The 14,058-nt window shown below is 33.3% G+C and overlaps 1 long non-coding RNA gene across 1 annotated transcript in view; it reads right to left on the reverse strand.

Annotated features, from left to right (window-relative positions):
• Nucleotides 1-1,217: 1,217 nt before the first annotated feature.
• The window catches only part of LOC131495769 (uncharacterized), a 71,164-nt gene continuing 58,323 nt past the window's right edge, over nucleotides 1,218-14,058 (reverse strand). Inside the window, exons 2-3 of the long non-coding RNA XR_009254115.1 lie at nucleotides 1,671-1,736; nucleotides 1,218-1,443 (exon numbers count right to left, since the gene is read on the reverse strand). This is a non-coding gene — a long non-coding RNA (uncharacterized LOC131495769). The remainder of the gene's footprint in view (nucleotides 1,444-1,670; nucleotides 1,737-14,058) is intronic.

The following is a 14,058-nucleotide window of genomic DNA, read 5'->3' on the forward strand; positions in this document are numbered from 1 at the left end:
GCCATGTTATTTTTACATGAATATTATTTGAACATTCTTTGAAATCCATATATACATATAAACATATATAAATACATACATATACATACATATATGCATTATTTATATATGATAACAATTAAAATTGCTTTATAGGTCATATACTTGAACAAAAGTTCTTTCAATATCTACAGAGTATATGAATATCAAATATTTATTCACCAAAACATGTGGCAGTACTACACTAAATGCTGAAATTACAAATATAAATAGGATATTGCTGTCATATTAGTCATGCTGATTAACTCTGGTTCTTATAAGACATAATCAAAATATCTCATTGTGTTAACAAATTACAAATTTACTTCTTATAACACAGTCTGACTATAGTGTTCAATGGAAAACATTACATGTGGTGTTTCAGGATCTTAGTTTCTTCTAAATTCTGACACCACTAACTTTCAGGGCTATACTCTCTGCTACCGTAGCTATAAATCCTATGTAGGTCTTTAAGTTTAACTTAAGTTAAAAATTAAGTTCCTCCAGTGCAGTATCCACCTTTCAACTTCTCAACAGATACATGTGGTATTTGGCTACTATATTGGAGAGTGCAGAATCATTTTTTCTTTAGCCTTTCATTCATATATAGGGCAAGCAAAGATAGTTCAGTGAAAAAATAACATAGCCTCTGCTATAGTCTAGTTTTGTAGTTACTAATCACTTACTCCATTTTCCTTAAATGGATAAAATTTACTCACATACATGCTTCCCAAGAGAGACATCCCAAGGACCCATACAGTCCCTGCTTAAAGCCCACATAAAGTTCCAGTCTAAAGCCCATACCTATTACAGACACAAGTCTCATTATAAGAATAAGCATCTAGGGGTGCCTGGGTGGCCCAGCGGGTTAAGTGTCCTGCTTTGGTCCAACTTCGGCTCAGGTTATGATCTCATGGTTTGTGAGATTCACACTGACAATGCAGAGTCTGCTTGGGATTCTCTCTCTACCTCCCCCCCCCTCTCTCTCTCAAAATAAATAAATAAACAACAACAACAAAAAGAATAAGCATCTATCATAATGGCTAACTTAGCTGTGTTGTTTAAAGATGTATTTAAACCCTGCAACTGTGATTCAAGACGAATAATATAAGTTATATTATAGAGGAGGTTACAGACCAATTGAAAATGAAATCACTGTTCTTCTTGATTAAAAATACGAATAAAGATTTCCACATAACTATAAACACAGGATGACTTTTATTTAAAGTGAGGGATAGCCCACATTTATTTATGTGCTCCTTTTCATCCCCATACACTTGTATGTCATGCTTATAAAAATACTGTTTAAGGGTATTAGAAAAACATAAAGAGAACTTGAGGAGCCTTTTAGCTTAACCAAATGAATTGTATAGTGCCAATTTCTTCAATCATCCGTCAACACTGATGTCTACATTGTTTCTGCTTCTAAAACCATAAAAGTCAGATTGCATATTTATTAGTGTGTTCTGTCTTTGTCTCATCAGAGTAAATATATTCTATTATTATGAATTAATTACAAGAAAATAGCATGTCCATTGTTAAAACTTTTAAATTAGTGGTTTTAAAATTAATACACAGAGTGGAATAAAAATATCACATTTTAATTGTAATCATTACATGAGGAAATATCAGAGAAAAAATTAGGCACTCACCAAGCAACAATGAAAAATGCAAAGATAACTCCTCTTGGTTATAGCCCACAGCTGCTCTTGAACATCCTGCAAAATAAACAGTCTCAATTATAAACTTGGCATGAAGAATAACGTTTGTGTGTTACAATTAACATAACTTATATGAGCTGATTTTCTCGGCTTTATGACCAGCAACCTACAGGTAAACAGAATATTCTACATTTAGGATGCAGTTCATAATTTAGAACCAATTAGCATTTAATACACAAACATTACTTAGTATGTTTACTTGAAATCTGGAAATATTCTTCAAGAAATAAGAGAATAAATAAAAACACAAACTATGCATTTTAAGGGTATATTTTAAATAATTACTAATTTGGTTTCATTAATTCATGCTACTCTCATAACTGATTTGCACATTACCAGTATAAAGTAATCATTTGAGAGCAAGTAATTTTTACACAAATGTAGTCCCTTATTTTCTTGAGTTGATTATTTTTAAAATTATACTAAACCTTAATGATAAAAAAATAATTCTTTATTTAAGCTATCTCTTTTAACTGAGACAAATTCAAACATAAAATCTATTTGTAAATGGAATCGCTATTTAAAAAAACCTACTTGTGAACTATGAAGAAGCAAACAAATTAACCTGAAACTAATATTATACTGTATGTTAACTGGAATTTAAATACAAACCTAAAAATAAATAAATACTCTTTAAATAGGAAACAAATAAATTAAATGCTGTACATTCATTTTCACATAGTAAGTTTACCTGTGAATATTCTTGCTGGACAAAATCAACAATAACATGAGCGGTTGATATTACTTATTTAATCCTCTGTTAGCTAGGTCAATGAGATGCTTCTGATCAAGATGTTATATCTCAGTGAGTGAAAGAAAAGCTCAGGGCCATTAATTTTTATTTTATTCATTTTTTAGCTAATAATTTTAGTTGTCTTCAAGTTATCTATTCTCTCCATTTTTAGTTTAGTAATGGAAACTATCAACTCAAGTTTTAGTGGCAAACCAGAAAACCTTGAAGCTCAGTGTAACCACATCACTATGTTCTGTCAAATAAAATATGAACAGAAATGCTACGCGCCAACTTCTGTGTACCATCTTCAGAACGAAGTTGTACACCCTTCACTGCCTTTTCCCCTCCAGCCCTATATCTGAAGCCAAATGTGGGAGTGGTGAGCTCTTTCGACAGGATGGACAAAATCCATGCTCTGCAAAAACTGTGGGCAAACAGATGGAGAAACCCAATCACTCTCTGAATAACATTACGAAGCAGAGCTGCCCAGTCTTAAGTACTCCTCCAGCAAGCTTCCCATAAATTTACTCCTCCCAGTCCTCTCCTCACTCTCTCCTACCCCTTCCTTTTCTCCAGATCATACATCACCAGCACCCAGGAAAACTGTCCAGCAAAACATAACTCACTAAAGAGGAACAGATGTGGAACAAACTGATATGGCAAAATCAAAATTCTCGTAAGCAGGCAGGAGACAGAAAACTTTGCATTTCACAAGAAAACAAACATTTCTATGATAACCAGTAGTGGCAAAATAATTATGGAGTTCAGAAAATAGCTGCCAATTTAAAAAGAAAGGGAATAGAGGTAGGTTTTGTGTTGACTTATTATATGAGACATTGGAGCTGGTAAAACAAAGTAGTGAAAGTCATTAAAAGGGAAAGATTCTTAAATTTAGATTTATTCAGTGAATACTGTGTATATTTAAAGTTGTGACAGAAAGATTAATTATGGATGGAACTTTAACTAGTATTCTCTGCCTATGAGAAACTGATAGTCTTAACTAAGTCATATTAGTACTTATATGAAAATCTTAGAATAGCTACAATTTTGATTATTATGCTTATACAGTAATTGATAATATTTGAGACTTGAAATATATTTTAAAGTACTAAAGGATAAATTACCTTATTCCTTGCCTTTGGCTATACTTAAGTTACTAAATTCGGTCTCTCTTATCCCATAGAGTAAATTTAACCCTCAATTCTTAATTGAAGCACGTACTTGAAGTGTTGAGTCTTTTTATTCAAAGCTTATTCATATCATAGAAGTAATTGTGATTGACTCAAGTCTTGTGGCTTCTCCGAAATTCTGCTTCCGTGTTATAGTAACAGAAGTGTGACTTCAATTTTCTCTTTTGAATTGAGAAATAATTGAGGACAGTTTTGAAAAGGAGTCAAGTGCTTGTTTTCTCTGAATAATCCCGCAATTTTGTTTTTTGAGTGTAGAATCATGAATGGTGTGTTTAATGCTGATGAGCAAATTGCATTTAAGCCAGAAATGTAAGAAGGATTGTAGATAAAAGAAATACAGTGGGTAAAAGCAGACAGAGCTAATTAATGTGGATCCATTCCAATGGAAAACTGTGGTTCTGGCATTTATGAAAGGAAATATATGGATTAGAACTCAAAAACTCAAATAACAGAGATGAACCAAGATATTAAAATAAATAGCAACCATAAAGATAGAGGTATGTTGAGCTGCATAACCAGTTAAAATTATTATATGCATTTTATTAAAATGTATATTAGACTCCATTTTTTGAGCAAGTTATATATAGGTTCAGAATATTACTTATTTGGTGAATGAAAACACTATAATATTAAAAATATTATAATGGAAAAATCCAACTATAATTTCCTCATTATGTATAGTATATTAGTAGTAGTAGTAGTATTTGAGAGAGCATGAGTAGAGGAGAAGGGCAGAGGGAGAAAGAGAGAGAATCTTAAGCAGGCTCCACTTTCACCACGGAATCCAACACAGGGTTCAGTCCCATGACCCTGGTCATGACCTAAGCTGAAACCAAGAGTCAGACTCTCAACTGACTGAGCCACTTATATAGTATATTATTATTATTTTTTGTTTTTTTAATAATTGTTTAATGTTTATTTTTGCGAGAGAGAAAGAGAAAGAGAGACAGAGTGCGAGTGGAGGAGGTACAGAGAGAGAAGGAGACAGACTCTGAAGCAGGCTCCAGGCTCTGAGCTGTCAGCACAGAGCCCTATATGGGGCCCTAACTCACGAGCCATGAGATCATGACCTGAGCCGAAGTCGGACGCTTAACCAACTGAGTCACGCAGGCACTCCAGTATATTATTATTTCTAAAACCACCCTAAACAATAAGTAGATATAACCCTTTAAAGATGTTTCCTCATATTCTTATGATATAAATAAAACTGTTCATATTTGAAAAGTAAAGAATAAATAGATAACAATAAGGGAAATAGCATGTGGTATGTATCCATGCTTTGTTTCCTTCATTTTTTTGTGTGAAGATGGGTGTATTATTATTAAAAAGAGTGCGGTGAAAATACTCTTTCTGAGGTATAAGACATTAATTGGAATATGGATTTATCTTTGAATTCTTTAGTTTTCAGATGATTGGCAATACACCAGAAAAAAGTATTTCAAATGAAATAGAAGGAATATACCAACGACTATACAAGCTGAGTTGAGACAGTCTTTATGGTTACCAGATTATTAGTATTTACCAGATTTTATTACATATTTCATTTTAATATACATTCCTTATCAAAATAACATGGTCAAATTCTTGCGTTCTCTCTCCCTAATCTTATGTTACACCATTTGCCAAACTTCAGAGAAGAATCTTAGAGCAAATAAGCAAAGAAGAGAAAATGGCTGAACTTTACAGTTAACTGGTTGAACATTTATTTGAATTAAACATTTAAATGTGGCTAATTAACTCATTAACCTTTACATTAAAAATTCTATTTCACACTGTGTACTACACGGAAGTTCAGATGTGGTTCAGCTGTTACTTAATTAAATCTAAGGCCAAGATATTTTTTCAAAGATTCTCTATTAATTCATTTATTACAAGATTGTAAACATTCAGAACAATGTCTAGGCATATTTTACTATTATTTTATTATTAAATAAGTTTCATTTTCAATAATATACTTGTTTAATAATTTTACCAAGAGTACAAATCCTTTTCTATTAACGAAGAAGCATAATTATGAAAGTCTCATGGCTTTCAAATGTAAGCATGATTGGGAAAACAGATTCTTCATACCAGTTATACATTTAAATTTCAATTTTATACTCTTATTTTTGTAGAACAATGTTAATTTTTAAATTAAATTCAAGAAAATTTAATTGAAGGAATGGTATTTCATATAAACACAAGTATTTATAAATCAGAATTTTTCTTCAATATAATAAGAATTCTATAGGTTATTATGGTTACTATGTCATTATACAGTAAATAAAAACTATTCTCTTTCATAGTTTAAAAAACAGAAATATTGCAATCACAGCTTGGCTTCTACTAAACATCAAGATATTTATCTATCTCCATATGTATCTATCTATCTATCCATCCATTCATCCATCTATCTGTATCAGATGTCTCAGGTATCTAGCTGCTTCTCAGAGTGTGTTTTCCCAAGATTCCCCTCACCATGTGACTGTATCTTTCAATAGTGAAATCATTTAGGAAAATTTCTTTTGTTATATAACTTATATTTTGTTATTTTTTAATGAAACATAAATAACTTATTTTAAGTTAAAGATTAGGAAGTATTTTCTAAATTTACCAGATGAATGAATTCTGAAAAACATAGATCCCCGGTTAACGAATCTGACATAGAAAATCTGAGAACAATAATACTAGCAGAAATATGCATATACAAGTCTCCTCTCATAGAAAATTTTTAACAATACATAATCTACCTAAATTGCTTATTAATTTTTAAATGTTTCTTTATTTATTTTTTATTTTGGAGAGTGGAAGCGGGGGGGGGGAGGGGGGAAGAGAGAGAGAGAGAGAGAGAGAGAGAGAGGATCCGAAGTGTGTTCTGTGCTGACAGCAGTGAGCCCGATGTGGGGCTCAAACTCATGAACCATGAGATTACAACCTGAGCCGAAGTCAGACGCTCAACCAAGTGAGCCACCCAGGTGCCCCTAAATTGCTTATTTTTTAATGAAACCTGTTTGGATGAAGGATAAATGGAGTCAGTATTAAGTATTTTTTCTTCATTATTTTTTTATAACTGGAGGGGAAAAACTCACCAAATCTGAAAACAGCTACATTTTAAACAACATGTCTGCATAAAATCACATAACCTGATGCAGGAAAAATAAATACTTTAGAAAATATTTCTCATGATTTTAGGTTCCAAAAGTTTTGAATTTCAGGTATATTTTATTTATGCTTGATTCTTGCTTTTATCTTTTTCATCATTAGTAAAGTTTACTATTAGGTATCATTTACTTTTACACATCAACTTTTAACACAACTTGGTGGAGGTTGCAGACCTCCATGGGTTTTCAGACTCGTTGTTCACTTTTTCAATGAAATGGAGTAAAAAGCTTGAAAGCTGAACTTTCATTATGCTTCCTAGACATCCTTGGGATGAAGTAGTAAAAATTACTGGGTAATTTTCAAGATAGGAACTTAGACTATGGAGACGTGGCCAAGGGAGAAATAACAAATGACAAACATTAAAATAAATAAAAGTAAGCAGTATTTCTATTTCTTTGCTGTTCTTAGCATGCCCATTGAAAATTTATAAAGAAGAAAAATAAAACAACCTAAAAGAAAGCAAATATATTTCTTTCTATTTCTGTTAAGGGGAAACTTTTTATATTTTTCTGGACACCTGATTAGTTGTCAGAAGTGAAGACTACACATGTGGCTGAAAGCCAGGACCAGTATATGGAAATCAGATGATCTTCTATTAAGACATGAGCCTCAATGTACCAATTCTCATGCAGAAAGAGAGGACATTTTAAAAGTCACAAAAGCATAACTTAGAAGATATGCACATTCTTGGAGGTTATAGAAGGTTAGAAAACAATACTGAGGATGGTATTCTGTCACTTCATTCTTACTACATTAAGAACATGATGCCAATAACACAGATTGCACGTAAATGAAAGATTGTGACTTGCCCTTCTTATGTGACATCCACCAAATCTCCCTTTCACAGGGTTTTAATTGTAATTTTAAATGGGAATGTTTGGAATCATTTAAGCCCTCCCTTGTAGTAAAATTATGCAATATATTATACCAGGAGGACAAAAAAAACACAAACATTGGATGAATCATTTCTGATTCCCTCTAACCATTTGGTAGCCTCATCTGTTTAGTATATCAGGTAATGGAGACTGACACAGACTATAGGGATTAACAGTAATTCCTCAAACACTTTTGTTATACCTGATACAATAAAGTCTACACAAAAAGTACCACAAAGGGTGGTTGGGAATCATAATGGACTTGGCAAGCATCTCTTCCCTTTTTTTTTTTTTTTAATTTTTTTTTTAACGTTTATTTATTTTTGAGACAGAGAGAGACAGAGCATGAACAGGGGAGGGGCAGAGAGAGAGAGGGAGACACAGAATAAGAAGGCTCCAGGCTCTGAGCCATCAGCCCAGAGCCCGATGCGGGGCTCGAACTCACGGACCGTGAGATGGTGACCTGAGCTGAAGTCAAACGCTCAACCGACTGAGCCACCCAGGCGCCCCCATCTCTTCCCTTTCAATGTCAAAGTAGGCCAGGCCTAATTGTAATTTCATGAAAATTAAAGTATTATGATACTAATTTAGCTAGCAAATGACTTCTGAAGATTTAATTAACTATAGTGAAAAGGCAAAATAAATAAAATCTGGTCAAAACATTAAGCTTTTTTTTTAAATAAGTCATATATTATCAGTGACACTATGTTCTCTAATATTTTTATATTCATACTTGATAGTATTTTATGTGTTTGGAATAGTTTACTTTTTCTTTTTTTTTAAATTTAAATTTTAGTTAACAAACAGTGTAATATTGGTTTCAGGAGTAGAATTCAGTGATTCATCACTTACATAAAACACCCAGTGCTCATCCCAACAAGTGCCCTCCTTAGTACCCATCACCCTTCTAGCCCATCTCTTGCCCACCTCCTTCTATTAACTCATAGTTGGTTCTCTATAACTAAAAGTGTTTTATGGTTTGTTTCCCTCCCTTCTCTTTTTTTCCCCTCATTACTATGTGTTCATCTGTTTTGTTTCTTAAATTTCACATATGTGTAAAATCATATGGCATTTGCCTTCTCTCATTGGCTAATTTCACTTAGCATAATACATTCTAGCTCCATCCACGTTGTTGCAAATGGCAAGATTTCATTCGTTTTGATGACTAATATTCCATTGTATATATATACACTACATCTTCCTTACCCATTCATCAGTGGATGGACATTTGGGCTCTCTCCATAGTTTAGCTATTGCTGATAATGCTGCTATAAACATTGGAGTGTAGATACCCCTTTGAATCTGTATTTTTGTATCCTTTGGGTAAATACCTAATAGTGCAATTGCTGGATTGTAGGGTTGTTCTATCTTTAGTTTTAGTCAATCTCCAGAATGGCTACACCAGTTTGCAGTCCTACAAACAGTGCAAGAGGTTCCTCTTTCGCTGCATCCTTGTCAATACTTGTTTCTTTTGTTGTTAATTATAGCCATTCTGACAGGTATGATGTGGTAGCTCATCACGGTTTTGATTTGCATTTCCCTGGTGATCAGTGATGTTGAGCATCTTTTCATGTGTCTGTTAGCCACCTGGATGTCTTCTTTGGAAAATTATCTATTCATGTCTTCTGCCCATCTTAACTGGGTTATTTGTTTTTTGGGGTGTTGAGTGTGATAAGTTCTTATAGATTTTAGATACTAAACGTTTATCAGATATGCCCTTTGCAAATATCTTCTCCCATTTTGTAGTCTGCCCTTTAGTTTTGTTGATTTTTTCCTTTGCTGTGCAGAAGATTTTTATCTTGATGAGGTCCCATAGTTCACGTTTGCTTTTGTTTCCCTTTGGCAACATGTCTCGTAAGAAGTTGCTCCAGCTGTCAAAGAAGTTTCTGCCTGTGTTCTCCTCTAACACATTTTCAATATTTTGATTGTGAGTTTAAGATTCACTAAAAATTAGCCACAGACAAGATGAAGAACATGGGTTTTCATGTCTAGACATGCATGTCTAGACTGTGGTCCCCATGTCCAACTTTGTCTTTTAAGATCCACCTTTTCTCAATATGATCTCACTTTGATTTTTAGAGCTCCACTGAATATGTTACAGTTATTCTGAATCAGAAACTGCTAGCTCTTTCTTCCCTTTTGACAGAGAATTCTATGGTTCTTGGTGACATGAGAGCCATAAAATGGAAGGAACCTGAATCTTTGAATGTCTACATGGAAGAAAGCCATCCATCAACCAGAAACACTTGAACTATTATGTGGGTCAGAAGCACATTCTACTTTGTTATGGAAATGAAAACAAATTTTGATGCAGCAGCTGGTTGCAAATGGGCTCCTATAATATCAACTACTTGATACTTGGAACTGGATTTGTTTTGGATTCTCCTTTGGTCTCAGTATCTAGGAGTGTCATATTCCTTTCATTCTTTTGAACAAATACTGCGAAAAATATAAATTCATCATACATAAACAAATATGTATTTGACTCCCAATATATTCAAATATCTAACACATATTTTTCAAAAAACATACTGTCTTTTCAGATATATATTACACATTTTCATTCCAAGTAACATTTTATAATTTGTTTACTTGTGAAGTCAAAACCGTGATTCTCCTGTGGATTAAGAAGCAAATCTAAGAAGTAAAATTAGAGAAACTTGGGCTGTTCTCCTCTAAAAGGAAACTTGAAAAATTGCTGTGTTGTATGGTGTCATAGTTGGTTGTGGGTTTGTGGACACTCTCAACACTTTTTCCTGCAGCCAAATTTCAGTAAAAAATAAAGCCATGTGTGGAAAGTGCAAACATGTAGTCTTCCTTTTATTTTCCAATGGTTTTAAATAGTCTTGTAAGTACAATAAAACCTTGGATTGCAAGTAACTTGCTCTGTGAGTGTTCTTCAAGACGAACAAACATTTCTAATGAATTTTAACTGAATAGAAAGAGTGATATCTTGCAATACAAGTAATACATGATGCCAAACATCACATGATCACAACTGAGCCAATGGTTCTTCTCTCTCTCTCTCTCTCTCTCTCTCTCTCTCTCTCTCTCTCTCTGTCTCTCTCACTGCGGGATTATGAGTGATCATCTCCCATGCTCAAATGCTTGGTCTCAGGCCACAGTGTTTGGCAGAAATCAGTGATTTTTCAGAACACTGGAAGGTGCGCACAACTGGCACTAGTGTATTTTTTGTCACTTTAGAGCACGTATGGAGGACAGTCCTTTGCTTTTCCATAAGAGAGTAAGCTTAGGAATGCTTTGCTTCATTCTAGGTCAGGCTGCCTTCAGAAAAAAACCCTTTCCTCTGCTACCTTATTGTCAGTCAAATACAGTATATGACAGAGTTTATGAATACTGTACTGTAGTCAACATCCATGAGAGCACATACAATGGCCCCCATGCAGAAAAAGATTCCAGTGAGCCAACAGATAGCAGTGATTCCATTAGTGATAGTAAAAGTCATCCTACACAATAACCCTTCTGTCTCGTCTCCCTCACACCAGCCACAAATGTTTTCAAAGGTAATAGCAGGTTAATATGTGTATTTTTCTTTACATTTTGCATTTCCTTTATTATTTTGTACTATATTACAGTATTGTAATCATTTTTATATGAATATTTTTGGGTTGTGGAATGAATTATCTGAGTTTCCATTATTTCTTATGGGGTAATTCGCTTTGATATACAAGTGCTTTGGATGGCAAGCATGTTTTCAGAATGAATTTTGCTCACAAACCAAAGTTTAAATGTATTTCATATTTTTGCCCTTAAGTGTAGCAGGTATGTCTACAGATGTGGAACTCCAATACTCATAGTGAAACTCTTTGATTCGTTAATTCCACATTTTCCTTTTCTACTATTCTGCATGAAGATTCTATCATCCTCCATTTTTTTAAGTTTGAGAAAAATATTGTTATTACTATTATTATTTCAGGTACAAAAATTAATTTTTTTATCAAGGTGAAGTGATCCTGATCTAATAAAACTAGCTGCAAAGAATTCTTTCTTTCCTGAAGGATAAATCATTATTTGTCTAATCAAAACACAGCACTGCCATTTTTTTAATCATGTATTTATTTTTCCAATTTCCTCTCCAAACAAGGTTGATTTATCAGTGGTCAATGAGGTATAAAGGAAAATCTATACGGGGTATTTGGAAAAGATTGTTTATTATATAAGAAGGCGATTTCAAAGGGAAAAATAAGGACTGTGGCTTCATTTTTTTCTTCTTCCAGTTAAGCATATAGGAGTGATGGCATGATGTATGAATGTAAAGCAGCATTCTTATGACATTGAGAAAATGAGCAGGAATAAAAAGCCAATAGCCTGAAGATTAAAAAGTGGTATTGAAAGATTTCTCCTATTTTATTAAAGCCCACCTGTTAGAGTTAGCAGTAATAAACCTGTTGTCAAAGAAAAGTTAACTTAAAACAATAAGTGAAAGATACCTTATGGAAATCTGGAGCATATTATTTAAAAGACTTTTCATATAATGTTTGTTTGTTCTAGGTGATTTAGGGGTGGTATAATGTAAATAAGAGTTGTTCTTTATTAGGTGACTTAGGAAGAAAGGAAAATCAGATCACTGGGTGACTTTGCTCTTAGGTAACAGGTACCAAAATGAAAAAGAATGGGAAGAAGGAAGAATAGGCACCCATGTTCTCCAGAACATGGGCATGCTTAATTTATTTTTTGATTGAGGAATGTTCTTCTATCTCTGCTAATATTTCCTGAAGATATTTATGTTTGTGTTTCCTAGATATTCACAGTCAGGGGCAAGTTTCCAGCCATCAGAGGTCAGCGGTCAGGTTCAATTTTGTTTGCTTTGTTATTATTGTTTTAATTGTTTCACTTTGTTGACATCTTAGAGCCTCTGACTAGCCTAGGATCATCTACTTCACTCTGTTTGTGTGTGTTGGTAATCAAGAATAAATACACTTAGATCTCAAGCTACCACTTCAGTATTTGCTCACATAGAGCCTAAAACATGCTGAACACATATATTCAGATGTTTGGAGATTAAAAAAAAAAAAAAAAAGAAGGGAAAATATGAACTGCATTGAGTCATGAAAATTAGTGATCAAATGTATAGTGCTCAAAATAATTAATCTACTATTGAATACTTTGGCTATTATGACAATATAGTATCTCTTTAACCATAGAAACTTATAACACACCCTTTTTTCTAACTGAAGTACAGTTAATATGCAGTGTTATATTAGTTTCAGGTGTGCAATACAGTGATTCAACAATTCTATACATTATTCCATGCTCATTATGATAAGTGTTCTTTTTAAATTTTTTTTTTTAACATTTATTCATTTTTGAGAGCTGGAGAGAGACAGAGCATAGTGAGGGTGGGGCAGAGAGAGAGAGAGGGAGACAGAGAATCTGAACCAGGCTCTAGGCTCTGAGCTGTCAGCACAGAGCCTGATGCAGGGCTCGAACCCATGAACTGTGAAATCATGACCTGAGCTAAGTTGGACGTTTAACCGTCTGAGACACCCAGGTGCCCCATATGAGTGTTCCCTTTAATCCCCACTTCCTGTTTCATCCATCACCACCCCCCATACTTTTCCATGGGTAACCATTAGTTTGTTCTCTATAGTTAAGAGTTTGTTAACTCCAGTGGAATTAAAATTTTTAAAAATGAAAATTAATTTGCTTTAGCTTTGTATACTAAAATATTAAACATGCATGCTTAAAAGATTTTGGGAGCTTTCAGAAATAAAATTAGGAAAACAAAGATAATTTTTTTTCTATATGCCATTTTTCACATTAATCAATACTAAATATAAATTACATAGAATATTTAAAAATAAAATTAAGAGAAGAATATGCAAAGGGTTCACTTTTCTTCTTGATTGAAATACCTTAATTTACGGAAAGCTGTGTGAGTGTCCATGTGTGTTCAAAAAAGAAGAAAGTAAAGACAAATTGAATTACTTGACTAATCAAAAGTAGATAGTAGAAAAACTTGAAACTCCCAATAAATTTGTTAAAATTTATCATACAAATGCATTTTGGGTATCTGTTTTGGGAACCTATGATTTTTTTTCTCTCACTATGGAAAAGATTTTCACATATTAAATTATCTGATATTATCCTTATATTTCTTCCTAACATGATTTTAGAAGATATAATTGCATTACTCCATCTCCATTTGTTTCATTCATTTATTCAACACATCTTGAACTTCTGTTTATAGACCAGGCACTACTTTTAGCAAGTGAACGTAAGAGCAAGCAACAAAATAACAAAACCCCTTGCTCACTTAACAGTTCATATTCCAGTATAATACCTTAATTAACCGTTCACAAGTGATACTTATTGTTTGAAATTTTGTGTTGATATTGGAAGGAAATTGTGAAACTATA

The sequence above is a fragment of the Neofelis nebulosa genome, chromosome 15 (genome assembly GCF_028018385.1).
Source record: "Neofelis nebulosa isolate mNeoNeb1 chromosome 15, mNeoNeb1.pri, whole genome shotgun sequence".
Classification (NCBI taxonomy): domain Eukaryota; kingdom Metazoa; phylum Chordata; class Mammalia; order Carnivora; family Felidae; genus Neofelis; species Neofelis nebulosa.